General features: G+C 44.6%; 1 protein-coding gene across 1 annotated transcript in view; it reads left to right on the plus strand.

Moving 5' to 3' along the window:
- CLIC6 (chloride intracellular channel 6) overlaps positions 1–19,434 on the plus strand; it is a 68,550-nt gene that overhangs the window by 35,214 nt on the left and 13,902 nt on the right. The gene's annotated exons all lie outside the window — the stretch shown is intronic.

Genomic DNA, 19,434 nt, shown 5'->3' on the forward strand with positions numbered 1-19,434 from the left:
GGCCATGGGCACTTTTGTTCCAATGCCACCCCAGGTTGGAGTGTGAAAATGAGCAGAATGGATGTGATATTGGAGAACCACATGGTCTACTATCAGGATGGCATTGAACCCACCAGAACCCAACCAGAAGTGACAACCTCCAGGGCCATAGAGTCAATCAAAGAGTGTTAACTCGCCTATGAACGCAGCCGATTGTTTCTTGGGCAAACGGTAAGCCCGAGAAACACCGGTGAGCGGCGGAAGGGGATGCCCCCCCGGGGGCTTCAGAAACTGGCCCAGTGGCTTCAGCCCCAAAAGAATTTATCCCCTTTCCTGACCAGAGCACTTTTTGCGATTCGGCACTGCGTCACTTTAACTGACAATTGCGCAGTCGCGTGACGCTGTACCCAAACAAAACTGACGTCCTTTTTCCCCCACAAATAGAGCTTTCTTTTGGTGGTATTTAATCACCTCTGCAGTTTTTATTTTTTGCGCTATAAACAAAAAAAGAGCGATAATTCTGAAATAAAAGTTATATTTTTTACTTTTTGCTATAATAAATATCTTCAAAAATATATAAAAAAACTATTTTGTTCCTCAGTTTAGGCCGATACATATTCTACATATTTTTGGTTAAAAAAAAAAAAATCTCAAAAAGCGTTTATTGATTGGTTTGTGCAAAAGTTTTAGCGTCTACAAAACGGGATAGATTTATGGAATTTTTTTATTATAATTTTTTTTATTAGTAATGGTGGCGATCTGCGATTTTTATCGCGACTGCGACATTATGGCGGACACATCGGACACTTTTGACGCTAGTTTGGGACCATTGTCATTTATACAGCGTTCAGTGCTATAAAAATGCACTGTTTACTGTGTAACTTACACTTGCAGGGAAGGGGTTGACCACTAGGGGGCGAGGGAGGGGTTAAGTGTGTCCTAGGGAGTGATTCTAACTGTTAGGGGGGTGGGCTACCAGTGACACGACAGTGATCACTTCTCCCGATGACAGGGAGCAGTAGATCACTGTTCTGTCACTCGGCAGAACAGGGAAATGCCTTGTTTACATAGGCATCTCCCTATTCTGCAGCTCCGTGACAGGATCGCGGGCACCCGGCGGACTCATGATCACGCGATTTAAAGGGGACGTACGATTGTTATGCTCCTCTCATGTCTGTAACTGCCTTTTTCTCTTGTCAAGAGTTATTGGTATCATACCATGTTTGGATTTTTTCCAATAAAGATCAACCTTGTTGTTAAAGGGGATGTACAGGTACGTCGATATGCGCAGCCGTGCCATTCTGCCAACGTCGTGCAGCGGTCGGAAAGCCGTTAAGCACCACCACCAGCAATAGAGATACAAACTCCAAGCCTGGTTTGGCAAAATTACATCATTACAGAGTGGGGAACTTACAACTTCCAAATAAAATAGTTACAAAAATAAATATTGGTGAATTGGGGTCATTTTAGATACAATACTAACATTTTCTGGCTTGAATCTTGATGTTGGTAAACCATATCCAAATGTACTAGAACAGGGGTCTCCAAACTGCGGCCCGAGGGCCAGATGTGGCCCTTGGGGCACTATTTCTCCCACTGATACCAACAAGGGGGCACCATTTCTTCTACTAATATCAATGATGGGATACTATTTATCCTACTGATAGGGGCCCTACTCCTCCTCCTACTGATAGAGGCCCTACTCCTCCTCCTACTGATAGAGGCCCTACTCCTCCTCCTACTGATAGGGGCCCTACTCCTCCTCCTACTGATAGGGGCCCTACTCCTCCTACTACTGATAGAGGCCCTACTCCTCCTCCTACTGATAGAGGCCCTACTCCTCCTCCTACTGATAGAGGCCCTACTCCTCCTCCTACTGATAGAGGCCCTACTCCTCCTCCTACTGATAGAGGCCCTACTCCTCCTCCTACTGATAGAGGCCCTACTCCTCCTCCTACTGATAGAGGCCCTCCTCCTCCTCCTACTGATAGGGGCCCTACTCATCCTCCTACTGATAGGGGCCCTACTCCTCCTCCTACTGATAGAGGCCCTACTCCTCCTCCTACTGATAGAGGCCCTACTCCTCCTCCTACTAATAGGGGCCCTACTCATCCTCCTACTGATAGAGGCCCTACACCTCCTCCTACTGATAGGGGCCCTACACCTCCTCCTACTGATAGGGGCCCTACTCCTCTTCCTACTGATAGAAGCCCTACTCCTCCTCCTACTAATAGGGGCCCTAGTCCTCCTCCTACTGATAGGGGCCCTACTCCTCCCCCTACTGATAGAGGCCCTACTCCTCCTCCTACTGATAGGGGCCCTACTCCTCCTCCTACTGATAGAGGCCCTACTCCTCCTCCTACTGATAGGGGCCCTACTCCTCCTCCTACTGATAGGGGCCCTACTCCTCCTCCTACTGATAGAGGCCCTACACCTCCTCTTACTGATAGAGGCCCTACACCTCCTCCTACTGATAGAGGCCCTACACCTTCTCCTACTGATATGGGCCCTACTCCTCCTCCTACTGATAGAGGCCCTACACCTCCTCCTACTGATAGGGGCCCTACTCCTCCTCCTACTGATAGAGGCCCTACTTCTCCTCCTACTGATAGGGGCCCTACTCCTCCTCCTACTGATAGGGGCCCTACTCCTCCTCCTACTGATAGGGGCCCTACTCCTCCTCCTACTGATAGGGGCCCTACTCCTCCTCCTACTGATAGGGGCCCTACACCTCCTCTTACTGATAGAGGCCCTACACCTCCTCCTACTGATAGAGGCCCTACACCTCCTCCTACTGATAGGGGCCCTACTCCTCCTCCTACTGATAGAGGCCCTACTTCTCCTCCTACTGATAGAGGCCCTACTCCTCCTCCTACTGATAGGGGCCCTATTCCTCCTCCTACTGATAGGGGCCCTACTCCTCCTCCTACTGATAGGGGCCCTACTCCTCCTCCTACTGATAGGGGCCCTACTCCTCCTCCTACTGATAGGGGCCCTACTCCTCCTCCTACTGACCACCAACCCTGAGGCCACATTTATTCTCACTGGAGCTGGGTCCAGGACAATTTCTGCCCCCTGCTGGCCACAATCCGGCCCTCCTAAAGTCTGAAGGACAATAAAGTGGCCCTTTGTTTGAAAAGTTTGGAGACCCCTGTGCTAGAACATTGTACGTTAGGCCCTGTTCACACTTGCGAATGGGGCTGTTAACAATTACATTTGGGACTCGGGAGACCCAGCAGGGGTTCCCAGTGATTAGCTGCGGGCACTAGCCCCATTAAAAAGAAAAACAAGAGAGACTGACAGCTCCCGCAGCTAATCACGGATGCTTTCATGTCAACGCTCAAGCAGTCCTTATCTGCGAATGATCATAAAATCCTTCCAGGGCTAATCATTTGCAGGTAATTGCTCCATGATTAGCCACAGAAGCTGTCATCCTCCTATTGCTTTCAATGGGGATTCCATGTGCCGATAATTGCGGGAGCCCCTGATTGGTCTCCCAAATGTAATTGCTAACAGCCCCATTCACAAGTGTGAATGAGGCCTTATAGTCAATTGTCATTTTTTGAAAAGAAATAAATACAAATTGTCACCTTTTTTTCATCCTTTGTTACATCTCAACGCTGCTCACCTTTTGCAGCCTCTTTGAGCCTCTCCCCGTCTACATGCGCTCCTATGATGGCTATAGGGCCTTTCTTAGGGTGGGTCTCCTGGTGGTGACAACGGTGGACTATGCCTAGGTAATAAGTATTGAAAAAAGTCACTTGCAGTACCCATCAGTAACCTGACAGGGTGACAACTTAGATGTGCAATTGGAAAATGGGGGCAGAGCGCTGGCACCCAATAATAGGATCTGCCTGAACAAGAACCTTTTTTTTTGCAAGGATCACCAAATATTATTTTTATGAAATCTACTATTTTAGAAAAGCTGAATATGACCTTCACATTTAAAGGAACATGTTAAAGCTTATATGGAATTTTTGTGATTGGTTACATATATTTTATCATCTATTGGTCAAAGTTCCCAAACATGCAGTGGCGGGGCATCCATAAAGGGAACACGGGCACCACCCCCCTCTCTCCTGCCACCTATCTATCACCATAGATAGATTCATGCATTGCTTGAATCTATCTATGGTCGCTGCTGCCACCCCCTATTCAGGTGTCCGGCCCCTTTTTGGGGTGCTGGGCATCTGAATTACAGCAGCGGGTATTTTTTTGGAAGCACCTGATTAGAGCCGTAGGCTCTAATAGGAGTCCAAAAAGGTGAACAGCAGGCGCCATGCTGGGCGCTGGCAGTTCACTCAGCGTTGTGTTTGGAAAGCGTATGAATATTTTCTTTCCTAACACAGAACCGCCTCTCAACCAATCAGGTGCTCGGGTCTGTTACCTGTCACCTGATTGGCTAAAATGACAGGCACTGTGATTGGACGCCTATCAGGAGTCCAATTATAGCAGAGGACGGGATGAAAGGACAGGAGAAAACATCGAGGAGTGTGGAGGACACAGCCGCCGTGACCCGCTGCTCCATCGAGACAGGTAACTGCTGGGCGGGCTGGGGATGCACACTGGCAGCATTTAATGGGCACAGTGTCAGCAATTGATGGGGACAGTAATGGCAATTGATGAGCACACTGGCTGCAATTGATGGGCACAGTGTCAGCAATTGATGGGGACACTGGCAGCAATTGATGGGCACAGTAATGGCAATTGATGAGCACACTGGCTGCAATTGATGGGCACAGTAGCAGCAATTGATGGACACAGTGGCAGCAATTGATGGGCACACTGGCAACAATTGATGGGTACATTAGCTGCGTTTGATGGCACAGTGGCGGCAATTTATGGGTGCAGTGGCTGCGTTTGATGGCACACTGGCAGCAATTGATGGGCACAGTAGCGGCAATTGATGGGGACACTGGCAGCAATTGATGGGCACAGTAGCGGTAATTGATGGACACAGTGGCAGCAATTGATGGGCACAGTAGCGGCAATTTATGGGCACACTGGCAGCAGATGGGCACAGTGGCAGCAATTGATGGGCACACTGGCAGCAATTTATGGGTACAGTAGCTGCGTTTGATGGCACAGTGGCTGCAATTGATGTTACAGTGGCGACAGTTGATGGCACAGTGGCTGCATTTGATGGGCACACTGGCAGCAATTGATGGGTACAGCAGCTGCGTTTGATGGCACAGCGGCGGCAATTTATTTGTACAGTGACTGCATTTGATGGGCACAGTGGCTGCAATTGATGTTACAGTGGTGACAGTTGATGGCACAGTGGCTGCATTTGATGGGCACAGTGGCTGCGTTTGATGGGCACAGTGGCTGCGTTTGATGGGCACAGTGGCTGCGTTTGATGGCACAGTGGCTGCATTTGATGGCACAGTGGCGGCATTTGATGGCACAGTGGCGGCATTTGATGGCACGGTGGCTGTGTTTGATGGCACAGTGGCGGCAATTGATGGGCACAGTAGCTGCGTTTGATGGGCACAGTATCTGCGCTTGATGGGCACAGTGGCTGCATTTGATGGCACAGTGGTTGCGTTTGAGGGCACAGTTGCGGTAATTGATGGGCACAGTAACTGCGTTTGATTGGCACAGTGGCTGCAATTTATGTTTTTTTTTCAGCTTGTTTGCGCCCCCCCAAAAAAAAAATTTGAGCACCAGCTGCCACTGCAAACATGCACATTGCGTAGGTATGGACCACTGTTGTCACCATTGCAAAACCTGCCCTGAGAAATGCCACGCTTCTATCCCTGGCGTGATGTAGACGAGAAGTGACTACAAAGAGGCTGCAGGAGATCCCCAGCACTAGATGATATAATATTTTATTTCATGACATTTTTTATTAAACACGGGGCTTTAACAAAAGAAAGACTGGTTGTGGAAACAGACAGAAAGTGACTTTGCACGCGATAGCCTAGGATATGGGCGGGAGCTCCGCTTATGTCTAGCGCGCATTGTCAGCTTCCATTTCGATTGATTCAGATCATCGCCAAAGAAAAAATGAAAATAATAATGTGTCAGCAGTTTTGTCTGGATTGAAAATGATATATTCTAAGCGAAAGTTGAAAAGCGTTGAAACAGAGCGATTAAAATACCACTTTACGTCCCCCGTCTGCTGCCGGCCCGGGGAACAAAGACCCCTTTTATGTTCATAATTCCTCTTAAGAAATTAAAAAGGATATCGGGCTTTTGTATCTATAGAGAATGTTTGGCGTCCCTCCCACTGCGTTATTAAGTAAGGATTAGGAATAGCGGTAAATATTTTCTTAGACCTGACCGAAAATAAGATAAAGACTTGATAGAATTGAACTAGAAGTCTCTACACTTGTGACACTAATCTATCGAACACAAGCCCCGCTGGGGGCTAATCCCCCGTGTTTGTGGCCGATTAACCCGTTAATGAGAATAAGCTATATGGACTCAACTGGCGACTACGTGCCGACTGCGCACCCTTACCGCGTTCACCTTTGTCCTATATTCTGCTGGTGGACATATACACTATATTGTCAAAAGTATTGGGACGCCTGCCTTTACACACACATGAGCTTTAATGGCATCCCAGTCTTATAGGTAGATTCAGGTAGGGGCGCGCAAATCTAAGGCGGCGTAGCCTAGCGTGTTTACGCTACGCCGCCTTAAGTAAGAGAGGCAAGTACTGTGGGCCATATTCTTATACATCTAAGGCGGCGGAACGTATGTACTTTACGTTACTCCGCCGCAAGTTTAAGTGGCAAGTGCCTGATTCACAAACCACTTACCTGTAAACTTGCGGCGGCGTCGCGTAAAGTCCACCCGCGCAAGCCATCCTAATTCAAATGATCCTGGCAGGGGGCGTGGATCATTTAAATTAGGCGCGCTCCCGCGCCGATCGTAATGCGCATGCTCCGTCTGGTAAATTACCCGACGTGCATTGCGCTAAATGACGTCTCACGGACGTCATTTGTTTTGACTGTAACGTAAATGGCGTCCAGCGCCATTCACGGACGACTTAGGCAAACGACGTTAAATTTTGAAATTTCGACGTGGGATCGACGGCCATACTTAACATTGAGTACGCCACCTAGGGGGCATCTTTATCTTTACGCCGCGTATCGCTTACGGAAACGACGTTAAAACACTACGGCGGGCAAGCGTACGTTAGAGAATCGGCGTGACTAGTCATTTGCATATTCTACGCTGACCGACACCTAGCGGTCAGCGTAAATATTGCAGCCTAAGATACAACGGCGCAAGCCGTCGTATCTTAGGCATGTTTAAGTGTATCTCAGTTTGAGAATACACTTAAAGCGGGGGTTCACCCTTAGAGGGCACTTTTCCCCCTTAGATTCCTGCTCGTTTTCTCTAGGGGAATCGGCTATTTATTTTAAAATATGTGCAGTACTTACCCGTTTACGAGATGCATCCTCTCCGTCGCTTCCGGGTATGGGCTTCGGGAATGGGCGTTCCTTCTTGATTGACAGGTTTCCGAGAGGCTTCCGACGGTCGCATCCATCGCGTCACGATTTTCCGAAAGAAGCCGAACGTCGGTGCGCAGGCGCAGTATAGAGCCGCACCGACGTTCGGCTTCTTTCGGCTACGAGTGACGCGACGGATGCGACCGTCGGAAGCCTCTCGGAAGGCTGTCACTCAAGAAGGAACGCCCGCTCCCGAAGACCCATACCCGGAAGCGACGGAAGAAGATGCAGCTCGAAAACGGGTAAGTACTGCTCATATTTTAATACAAATAGCCGATTCCCCTAGACCGAACGAGCAGGAAGCTAAGGGGATAAAAAAATTTTTTTTACAAATGGGTGAACTCCCGCTTTAAACATAGGAAACGGACTTACGTAGGCGTATCTGCTGATACGCCTACGTAACTTGTTTAAGAATATGGCCCTGTATTCTCAAAGTACTTGCCTCCTTACTTAGGGCGGCGTAGCGTAAATGCGGCGGGCGTAAGGGCGCCTAATTCAAATGTGTTGGGCGTGTTTTATGGTAATTAGGCTTGACCTCACGTTTTTGACGTTTTTTTCTTACTGCGCATGCGTCGGGCGCCTACATTTCCCAGTGTGCATTGCGGCTAAGTACGCGGCGCACGGGCCTATTGATTTCGACGTGGACGTAAACGACGTAAATCTCGATTCGCGGATGACTTACGCAAACGATGTAAAAAATTTGAATCTCGCGGCGGGAACGGCGGCCATACTTTAACATTGTTATTCCACCTAATAGATGGAATTACTTTAGGCCTGCTAATGCCTTACGGAAACGGCGTAAATCTACTGCGGCGGCCGGACGTACGTTCGTGAATCGGCGTTTCAACTCATTTACATATTCTACGCCGACCACAATGGAAGCGCCACCTAGCGGCCATCCGAAAAATTGCAATCTAAGATAGGACGGTGCAAGCCGTCCTATCTTAGATATGTTTAAGCGTATCTCTGTTTGAGCATACGCTTAAACATAAGTCGGCGTAGATTCTGAGTTAGGTTAGTCGGCCTAACTCTACCTGAATCTACCTATTAGTCTGTAGGGTTCAATATTGAGTTGGCCCACCCTTTGCAGCTATAACAGCTTCAACTCTTCTGGGAAGGCCGTCCACAAGGTTTAGGAGTGTGTCTATGGGAAAGTTTGACCATTCCTCCAGAAGTGCATTTGTGTGGTCAGGCACTGATGTTGGACGAGTAAACATTCTAATTCATCCCAAAGGTTGAAGTCAGGACCAGTCAAGTTCCTCCACCTCAAACTCGCTCATCCATGTCTTTATGGACCTTGCTTTGTGCACTGGTCCAAATCTTTTGGCGGAGGGGGGATTATAGCGTGGGGTTGTGTTTCAGGGGTTGGGCTTGGGCTCTTGGTTCCAGTGAAGGGAACTCTTAAGTAAGGATGAGCCGAACACCCCCCTGTTCAGTTCGCACCAGAACTTGCGAACACACCAAAATGTTTGTGTGAACTTTAGAACCCCGTTAAAGTCTATGGGACTCGAACATTTGAAATCTAAAGTGTTAATTTTAAAGGCTAATATGCAAGTTGTTGTCCTAAAAAGTGTTTGGGGACCTGAGTCCTGTCCCAGGGGACATGTATCAATGCATCGGGAGCAGTGAATTTAATAATGCTAAAAGTGAAACAATAAAAGTGAAATATTACTTTAAATTTCGTACCTAGGGGGGGGTGTAAAGTTGGCATGTGAAATATCGCATGTTTCCCGTACATAGAACTGTCCCTGCACAAAGTGTCATTTCTGAAAGAAAAAAAAAAATCACACCAGACCCCTTATCCGAGCACGTTAACCTGGCCGGCCGAAGAAAAGAGGGGGGGACAGAGTGCGGCCTCCCCCTCTCCTGAACCGCACCAGGCCACATGCCCTCAACATGGCAAGGATGTCCCCATGTTGATGGGGACAAGGGCCTCATCCCCACAACCCTTGCCCGGTGGTTGTGGGGGTCTGCGGGCGGGGGGCTTATCAGAATCTGGAAGACCCCTTTAACAAAGGGGACCCCCAGATCCTGCCCCCCCCTATGTGAATTGGTAATGGGGTACATTGTACCCCTACCATTTCACGAAGGAAGTGTAAATAGTTGGAAAAAACCACACAGACACCGTAGAAAAAAGTCCTTTATTAATAAAAAATAAAAATAAAAAAAATCCAGCGGTGATAATCCACTCTCGGTCCCGGCTCCCTGCTCCAACGTTGTCTGTATCCAGCAACGGTTGATCTCCGGTCCAGCGATGAGAAGATCCATCCATCCAGAGCGCAGCCACGCCGACCTCCTCTCTTCGCTGGACACGGGTGAAGCTTTGACATTTCTCATATAGGGGGAAGACTGGGTATAGTTTTCTGAAGCACCTAAATGATAAACTGTACCACATTTTGGCCACTAGATGGAGCTGAAGATACAGGCACACCTCCCAACTTTTTGAGATGGGAATGAGGGACACCTATCAGCAAAAGTATGCAGGCATAAGACACACCCCTTGCCACGCCCCTTTAAAGGAGAATTGTACAAAAAAACAAGCTTGGTTAAACTCACAAGTGCTTTTTTTTACCACTACTATTCCTTTATATTGGCTTTTGGAATTTGCAAATGAAGCAATTTAGAAATTGGATGAAAAGTTTAGCACTGAAAAACACTTTTTGATAGATAAAAAGTGCATTTTATATACAACTATATAGATCAGACCAAAATGAGGGACAAATGAGGAAGAATGAGGGACAGAGGGACATTGCTCCAAATCAGGGACAGTCCCTCGAAATCAGGGACAGTTGGGAGCTATGGATACAGGTATTATTCACTTACAAAACGTATGGGACAACTTGTTCAGTGTGTATGAATTGCTTCTTAAACTAGGCGTTTCCATCCTGATTGAGGTTTTCTCACTCCTGCTGTTGCCTTTTTCGTAAAAAAAATTTAAATTGGTATTTTGCAAAACTCTAATAAAAATTATTGTAAATTTAAAAAAATGATGGGGCGCTATTCCTCCTACTGAAGCCAATGATGGGGCACTATTCCTCCCATTGACCCCAATGATGGGGCACTATTCCTCCCATTGACCCCAATGATGGGGCACTATTCCTCCCACTGACATCAATGATGGGGCACTATTCCTCCCACTGACATCAATAACGGGGCACTTTTCACAGTCTGGTCCCTCTTAACTTTTAGGCCCCTTTCAGACGGACGGATAGAATGGCGCTTTTAGCTGCGGATTTTCTATTTTTCTACCGCAGCTAAAAGCACGCAATGTTTTCCTATGGCCCCATTCACACGCAGCGTTTACGTGCGATTTCGTTACATGCGGTTTGGTGCGAATAGAAAAAATAGAATTGAATGCATCCAGGTGCGATGTAGCGCAGCTATATGCACATAACCGCAGGTAATAGCAGTCTTTTTTGTCAACTGTGGATAGCAGCATTGGAAAAAAAAAAGAACAACAGGAAGCACATCATAATCCCAAAAAATAAAAAGGGTTGCTATGGAAATGAATACCGCAGCTAAACGCGGCCGCAATTAAACGCACGTAAACGCATGTAATCGCAATGTGCAAATGCAGCTAATCGCAGTGCCTGGAGCCTTGAATTTCACAAAACATTGGTAGTGCTTTTTACTTCGGCAAAACAGCCGTCCGTCTGAAAGGGGCCTTAACCACTTCCCGACCCGCGTATTGTAAATGTACGTCCTCTTTTTAAACATGGATATCTCAGTAACGGCAGCAGCTGCTGCCACAACTGAGATATCCATGTTTTCAGCGGGCGGCCATGTAAACGATAACGGCGGTCTCCGCGGCAGATTCGCCGCGAGATCGCCGTTATCGGTGGCGGGAGAGGGCCCCCCCCCCTCCCGCCGCTTTTCCGCGCCCTCCGCCGCTTACCGGAGCCGTCGGTAGCGGCGGAGGAGATCCGATGCTGCCGCCTGGAGAGTGAGGACTGTAGTGAGGGCAAGATGGCCCCCACCCGTCCTCATAGCTCTGCTGGGCGGAAGTGACGTCAAAACGTCAGTCCCGCCCAGCCTCTTAAAGAGACAATTTCTTTTTTGTCATTTTTTTAAATGACAAATTTTCCTTTTTTTTTTTTTTTCTTGCATTTAAGCCTAAATATGAGATGTGAGGTCTTTTTGACCCCAGATCTCATATTTAAGAGGACCTGTCATGCTTTTTTCTATTACAAGGGATGTTTACATTCCTTGTAATAGGAATAAAAGTGATCTTTTTTTTTTTAATATATTTTAGTGTAAAAAATAATAAAATCAATAAAATTAAATAAGAAAACAAAAAAATTTTTTTTTTAAAGCGCCCCGTCCCGACGAGCTCGCGCGCAGAAGCGAACGCATTCGCGAGTAGCGCCTGCATATGAAAACGGTGTTCAAATCACACAAGTGAGGTATCGCCGCGATCGTTAGAGCGAGAGCAATAATTATAGCCCTAGAGCTACTCTATAGCTCAAAAAATGCAACTTATAGAATTTTTTAAACGTCGCCTATCTAGATTTTTAAGGGTAATAGTTTGACGCCATGCCACGAGCGGGCACAATTTTAAAGCGTGACATGTTGGGTATCATTTTACTCGGCGTAACATTGTCTTTCACAATATATAAAAAAATTGGGCCAAATTTATTGTTGTCTTATTTTTTAATTCAAAAAAGTGAATTTTTTCCAAAAAAAGTGCGCTTGTAAGACTGCTGCGCAAATACAGTGTGACAAAAAGTATTGCGATGACCGCCATTTTATTCTCTAGGGTGTTAGAAAAAAATATATATAATGTTTGGGGGTTTAAGTAATTTTCTAGCAGAAAAAAATGTTTTAGTCTTGCAAACACCAAATCTGAAAAACACCTAAGGTCTTTAAGTGGTTAAGGACAGTAAGCTGTCCATTTGTTTTAAGAGTTTGGAGACCCCCACTTTAAGGGAACAGACTAGGATACAAAACAGAAGACCTGCCATTCCAAGATCACATGACACGAGAAGATTGCTGGTCTGCTAACAACCTGACCACACACACCATCGTCTCTTCAGCAGCAATCAGGCTCCAGGTGACCTCTGACCCTCCAGGTAAAGTGTCAGGCTCACATGAATCCAGTAAAAGTAAATAGAAATCTCCCATAAGTCTGCAAAGATAGAACAGTTGGGATTGCTGCTCATATATAACGGGTTGTAGGATTTTCAGGAGCAATTTATACATTTCTTGTAGCAAAAGTTTCCTTTAAAAGTGAGCTGAGAGGAAATATCAAAATGCACCACAAGGTGGCAGACAAGTAATACAGAATTTCCTCTGCTGACCCCTCTATGCTGCATAGCAGAGCTTTTCTATTCCGGAGAACGTCAGTGGCGTGCAACAGCCGTGCTTAGAGAGGATCTATTAGAAATATATATATTCAAAAGTTCGAATTTGATTTGAAAACTATTCAAATTCGATTCGACAACTATTCGCATTTGAATTTCGTCTGAAATTTTGATTCATTATTTTGGATTAGTTTAAATTCACTACTATTGTAATTCGGAGATTTGGAGACATCCGAATTTACGAATAACGAAAAATGTGTCCAAATTTCAATTGGAAATGAAACGAACCTCACGTGTCTACTGATAATATCATCTCAGCTTAGGTGAAGAGTACATAAATAGAATAGAATAGAAAATAAAATAATAGAATATAATAGAGTAAAACAAAACAGAATAGAAAATAAAAGAATGGAAAAAAAATGGACAGAATAGAAAATAAAAGAATAGAGGAAAACAGCATAATAGACGTGGCAAGTTATAACAAAGGGCCAGATCCACGAAGCGCGGCGCTTCTCTCCGTCCGGCGTAGTGTATCTCAGATACACTACGCCGCCGTAACTTACTTTTTTTTGTATCCTCAAAGATTTCCCGCCGTGGCGGTGTAATGTAACTTAGGCGGCTTAAGGGCGCGCAATTCAAATGTATGTGATGGGGACGTGTTTTATGTTAATACGTTGTGACCCGACGTAAATGGCGTTTTTTTTTAACGGCGCATGCACCGTCCGTGGGGGTATCCCAGTGCGCATGCTCGAAATTAAACTGGAACAAGCCAATGCTTCCGACGGTGACGTCATTCTACGCAAAGCCCTATTCGCGAACGACTTACGCAAACGACGTATTATTTTCAAAATTTGGCGCGGGAACGACGGCCATACTTAACATAGGACACGCCTCATATAGCAGGGGTAACGTTACGCCGGAAAAAGCCGAACGCAAACAACGTAAAAAAATGCGCCGGCCGGACGTACGTTCGTGGATCGCCGTATCTAGCTAATTTGCATACTTGACGCGGAATTCGACGGAAACGCCACCTAGCTGCCAGTGAAAATATACACCTGCGATCCGACGGCGTACTAAGACGTACGCCTGTCGGATCGAGCCCAGATTCCGTCGTATCTTGTTTTGTGGATACAAAACAGAGATACGACGGGGGAACTTTGAAATTACGCGGCGTATCCATAGATACGCCGGCGTAATTCGTTTGAGGATCTGGCCCAAAGTATTTATTATGAGTATAAATGCTTTGCAATAATTCTGTTCTATTTTTTTGTTCTATTCTATTCCTTTATTTTATATTCTATTTTTTTTTGTTCTGTTCTTTTATTCTATTTTATTCTGTTTTGCTCTATTGGAGAGTGATGGAGAAAATTTGCTTATTTACAAAATTGTATATCAGAAACAAAGAAAAACTTTTTTATTTTTATTTTCAAATTTTTGGTCTTTTTTTTGTTTAGCAAATCAATTTCTAATTTCCAAAGAGAATAAAATAGAATAGCAAATAAAGAAATAGAATAGAAAAGAATATAATAGAATGGAATAGAAAAAACGGATAGAATATTATTATGTAAAACAAAACAAAATAGAAAATAAAGGAATAGAAAAAAAATGAGTAGAAAAAAAGGACAGAATAGAAAATAAAAAGAAAAAATAGAGTAAACCAGAACAAAATAAAATAGAAAATAAAAGAAAAAATAGAGTAAACCAGAACAAAATAGAATAGAAAATAAAAGAAAAAATAGAGTAAACCAGAACAAAATAGAGTAGAAAAGAAAAAGAAAAAAATAGAGAAAACCAGAACAAAATATAATAGAAAAGAAAAAATAAAGTAAACCAGAACAAAATAGAGTAGAAAATAAAATAAAAAATCGAGTAAACCAGAACAAAATAGAGTAGAAAATAAAATAAAAAATCGAGTAAACCAGAACAAAATATAATAGAAAATAAAATAAAAAAATAGAGAAAACCAGAACAAAATAGAGTAGAAAATAAAATAAAAAATAGAGTAAACCAGAACAAAATAGAGTAGAAAATAAAATAAAAAATAGAGTAAACCAGAACAAAATAGAGTAGAAAATAAAATAAAAAATAGAGTAAACCAGAACAAAATAGAGTAGAAAATAAAATAAAAAATAGAGTAAACCAGAACAAAATAGAGTAGAAAATAAAATAAAAAATAGAGTAAACCAGAACAAAATAGAGTAGAAAATAAAAAGAAAAAATAGAGAAAACCAGAACAAAATAGAGTAGAAAATAAAATAAAAAATAGAGTAAACCAGAACAAAATAGAGTAGAAAAGAAAAAGAAAAAATCGAGTAAACCAGAACAAAATAGAGTAGAAAATAAAAAGAAAAAATAGAGAAAACCAGAACAAAATAGAGTAGAAAATAAAATAAAAAATCGAGTAAACCAGAACAAAATATAGTAGAAAATAAAAAGAAAAAATAGAGAAAACCAGAACAAAATATAATAGAAAATAAAAGAAAAAATAGAGTAAACCAGAACAAAATAGAGTAGAAAATAAAAGAAAAAATAGAGTAAACCAGAACAAAATATAATAGAAAATAAAAAAACAGAAAAAAATTAAATACAATAGAAAATAAAGAAATAGAATTGAATTAAAAATAGAACAGGATAGAATATAATAAAATAGAAAGAATATAACCATCTGAATATCACCAAAAGAAAAAAAAGATAGAAATGTAATACAGTGTTGTATGACTGCGCAATTGTCATTTAAAATGTGAGAGCGCTGTAAGCTGAAAATCGGCCTGGCAGGCAGGGGGTAAAAGTGCCCAGTAGGCAAGTGGTTAAACATGCTTGGAACAAACACAAAAAGTTGAAAAAAACCTTAACAAGCAGAAAAAATGGCGCAGATTGAGTGGATCACTTATTTTCTTTTTTTTCCGTCGCTCGTCTGCGTTTCCAGTTAATTATTATACCGCGTTCTCGTGACGCGCACATTCCCAGGAGGCTTCCAATCTTTTAGCTTGGTTTTCCCATGATCGGCGCTCATCCGTCACCCAGATGATCAGGACAAGTGCGCGGTGCCCTGTGGGGTGCCGGGCGGGTGCTCCTTGGCCAGGGTTGGCGTGGAAAGTTACCAAGCGGCGCTCGGCTTCCTGACACGCTGAAATTTACTGTTGCCCAGACAATTGGATATCAATGAGGGAACGTGCGGTTCCCAAGCGGCCTCCTGTGAGTAGTAAATTGCGGCGTACAATGGCGCGGGATTTATCTCCCTGAAGGTCACTTGTTCCCGGGCCGCTCAGACGTCTTCTGTGTTTGCTGTGGATCCGCTCCAGCGCCGTTGGCTTGTCGCATGGAATGAGAAGCAAGGATTGTGTATCCGTATTGTTATCACCCGGCTGCCCTGCAATCTATCACCCGGGCAGAGAACCCGTCACCAGACCCTTCATTGTACCGGCAACCTTCCCAGAAGGATGTACAGTAACACCTTGGATTGAGAGTAACTTGGTTTGAGAGCGTTTTGCAAGACAAGCAAAATGTCTTAATAAATTTTGCCTTGATATACAAGCGATGTCTTGATATAAGAGTAGCGTCACAACTGAGTATAAAAGAGAAGAGAGGCGCCTCTAAGTGTAGCAATATGGTTACATTTAATGAAGGTACAATATTTAGGTACATATTGTGCCTCTCGTCTCTTTTATACCCTGTAAAAAAAAAATGCTTTGATATACAAGTGCTTTGGATTACAAGCATGTTTCTGGAAGGAATTATGGTTTTACTATATATGTATATTAGTGTATTTTATACAAATGTATTTATCTGTAAAATCCTCCCTTGTGTAAACATCCAAAAGCCCAGAGACTGCGGCTGGGTACCGCCATCTTGGATGTGATGTCAGCAACCCTGTCATTGAAGTGACCCGCTATAGCAGAGGTCTACAAACTGTGGTCTAAGGACTAGATGCCACCCTTTGCATGTCTTTATCAGCCCTTGGGGCACCATTCCTCCCACTGACACCAAGGGTGGGGCACAATTATTTCCACTGATACCAACAATGGGGCACTATTCCTCCCACTGATACCAACAATGGTGCACCATTTCTCCCACTGACACCAATAATGGGGCATAATTCCTCCCACTGACACCAACAATGGGGCACTATTCCTCCCACTGACACCAACAATGGGGCACTATTCCTCCCACTGACACCAACAATGGGGCACTATTCCTCCCACTGACACCAACAATGGGGCACTATTCCTCCCACTGACACCAACAATGGGGCACTATTCCTCCCACTGACACCAACAATGGGGCACTATTCCTCCCACTGACACCAACAATGGGGGACCATTCCTCCCACTGACACCAACAATGGGGGACCATTCCTCCCACTGACACCAACAATGGGGCACAATTCTTCCCACTGATACCAACAGGGGGACACTGTTTCTCCCATTGATCCCAATGATGGGGCACTATTTCTCCCACTGACACCAACAATGGGGTGCTATTCTTCCCACCCATTGTTGTGTCAGTGGGAGAAATAGCGCCCCATTATTGGTGTTAATGGAAGGAATAGTGCCCCATTGTTGGCATCAATGTGAGAAACCGTGCCCCATCATTAATGTCAGTGGAAGGAATATGCCCCATCATTAGTGTCAGTGGAAGGAATATGCCCCATCATTAGTGTCAGTGGAAGGAATAGTGCCCCATCATTGGTATCAGTGGGAGGAATAGTGACCCATCATTGAAATTTATGGGAGAAATAGTGCCCCATCATTGGTGTCAGTGGAATGAATAGTGACCCATCATTGGTGTCAGTGGAATGAATAGTGCCCCATCATTGGTGTCAGTGGAAGGAATAGTGACCCATCATTGGTGTCAGTGGAATGAATAGTGCCCCATCATTGGTGTCAGTGGAAGGAATAGTGACCCATCATTGGTGTCAGTGGAATGAATAGTGCCCCATCATTGGTGTCAGTGGAATGAATAGTGCCCCATCATTGGTGTCAGTGGAATGAATAGTGACCCATCATTGGTGTCAGTGGAAGGAATAGTGACCCATCATTGGTGTCAGTGGAATGAATAGTGCCCCATCATTGGTGTCAGTGGAATGAATAGTGCCCCATCATTGGTGTCAGTGGAAGGAATAGTGACCCATCATTGGTGTCAGTGGAATGAATAGTGACCCATCATTGGTGTCAATGAGAGGAATAGTTTTTTTTTTTTTAACCGCCCGATGCCTCCCGACATTCCGACACAGGAAGCTGTCATGTTTAGGAGTGTAAGTAATACCGTGGCTAAATGTTTTACTTCCCACAGCCACTGGGGGCAGTCTCCGAACAAGCAGAATGTGGTCCCAACTTGGGTTTGCACCAAGCTGGCAGCTCATCCTTACCATATAGGGTCAGATCCACAAAGAAATTACGCCGGCGTATCTATTGATACGCCGCGTAATTTCTAAGATCCCCAGTCGTATCTCTGTTTTGTATCTACAAAACAAGATACGCCTGAAGCTGGGCTAGATCCGACTGGCGTACGTCTTAGTACGCCGTCGGATCTTAGGTACATATTTACGCTGGCCGCTAGGTGGCGCTTCCGTCGATTTCCGCGTCGAGTATGCAAATTAGCTAGATACGGCGATCCACAAACGTACATCCGGCCGGCGCATTTTTTTACGTAGTTTCCGTAAGGCTTTTTTCGGCGTAACGTTACTCCTGCTATATGAAGCGTAGCCAATGTTAAGTATGGACGTCGGGCCAGCGTCAAATTTTCCGTCGTGTACGTCGTTTGTGTAAAACGTTCGCGAATAGGGCTTTGCGTAGAATGACGTTCATGTCGAAAGCATTGGCTTGTTGCGGGTTAATTTGGAGCATGCGCACTGGGATACCCCCACGGACGTCACATGCGCCATTCGGGAAAAACGTAATTTACGTCGGGTCAAGACGTATTAACATAAAACACGCCCACAATTTAGCCATTTGAATTGAGCGCCCTTACGCCGACAGTTACACTACGCCGCCGTAACTTACGGCGCAAATTCTTTCAGGATACGGAAAATACGCTGAAAGTTACGGCCGGGTAGTGTATCTGAGACACGCTACGCCGGACGGAAAAATGCGTGCAGGTATGTGGATCTGGCCCATAGTGTATAAATGAAAGAGGCAATAAATGATTTGCAGCTCTTGCATCTTCGGACTTATTAAGAAATATTGGATATGTTTGCACATCCATTGGGAATCCGTTTTCTGGTAATCTGAGGGTTATTGGCTAGATTGCGAGTTAGGGGTTAATATTAGAGGGTTAGTTTAAGGTTGACTCTTGAGGGTGACAGAGATGTTAAAGAATGAAAAACAAGATAAAGGTCTTTTGGCGACTTTTATTACCTGTGTATGAGAGGACAGCGATCAGATAGGAGGTCTGAGCCTCCGCCATTGCGCAGACAATACCCAATTATTACATTATCGGATTATTTATTCGTTTACATACATCAGAACATTTTTCTCATCTCTGATCATTCTCCTCGTTATGGTGAACAGATGTTGAGCGTAGGTGCATTCTAATCAGGAACAGATACTTATTATCGGCACAATGAGCTTTCCTGTAATAGCTTGTTAGCTTTGAAAACATCGCTTATACATTTAGTTACAGACAGAGGGGCAGATCCACATACATCTGCACCGGGCGCAGCGTATCTAAGATACGCTACGCCGCCGTAACTT

Source organism: Rana temporaria, chromosome 2 (genome assembly GCF_905171775.1).
Source record: "Rana temporaria chromosome 2, aRanTem1.1, whole genome shotgun sequence".
NCBI classification, from domain to species: domain Eukaryota; kingdom Metazoa; phylum Chordata; class Amphibia; order Anura; family Ranidae; genus Rana; species Rana temporaria.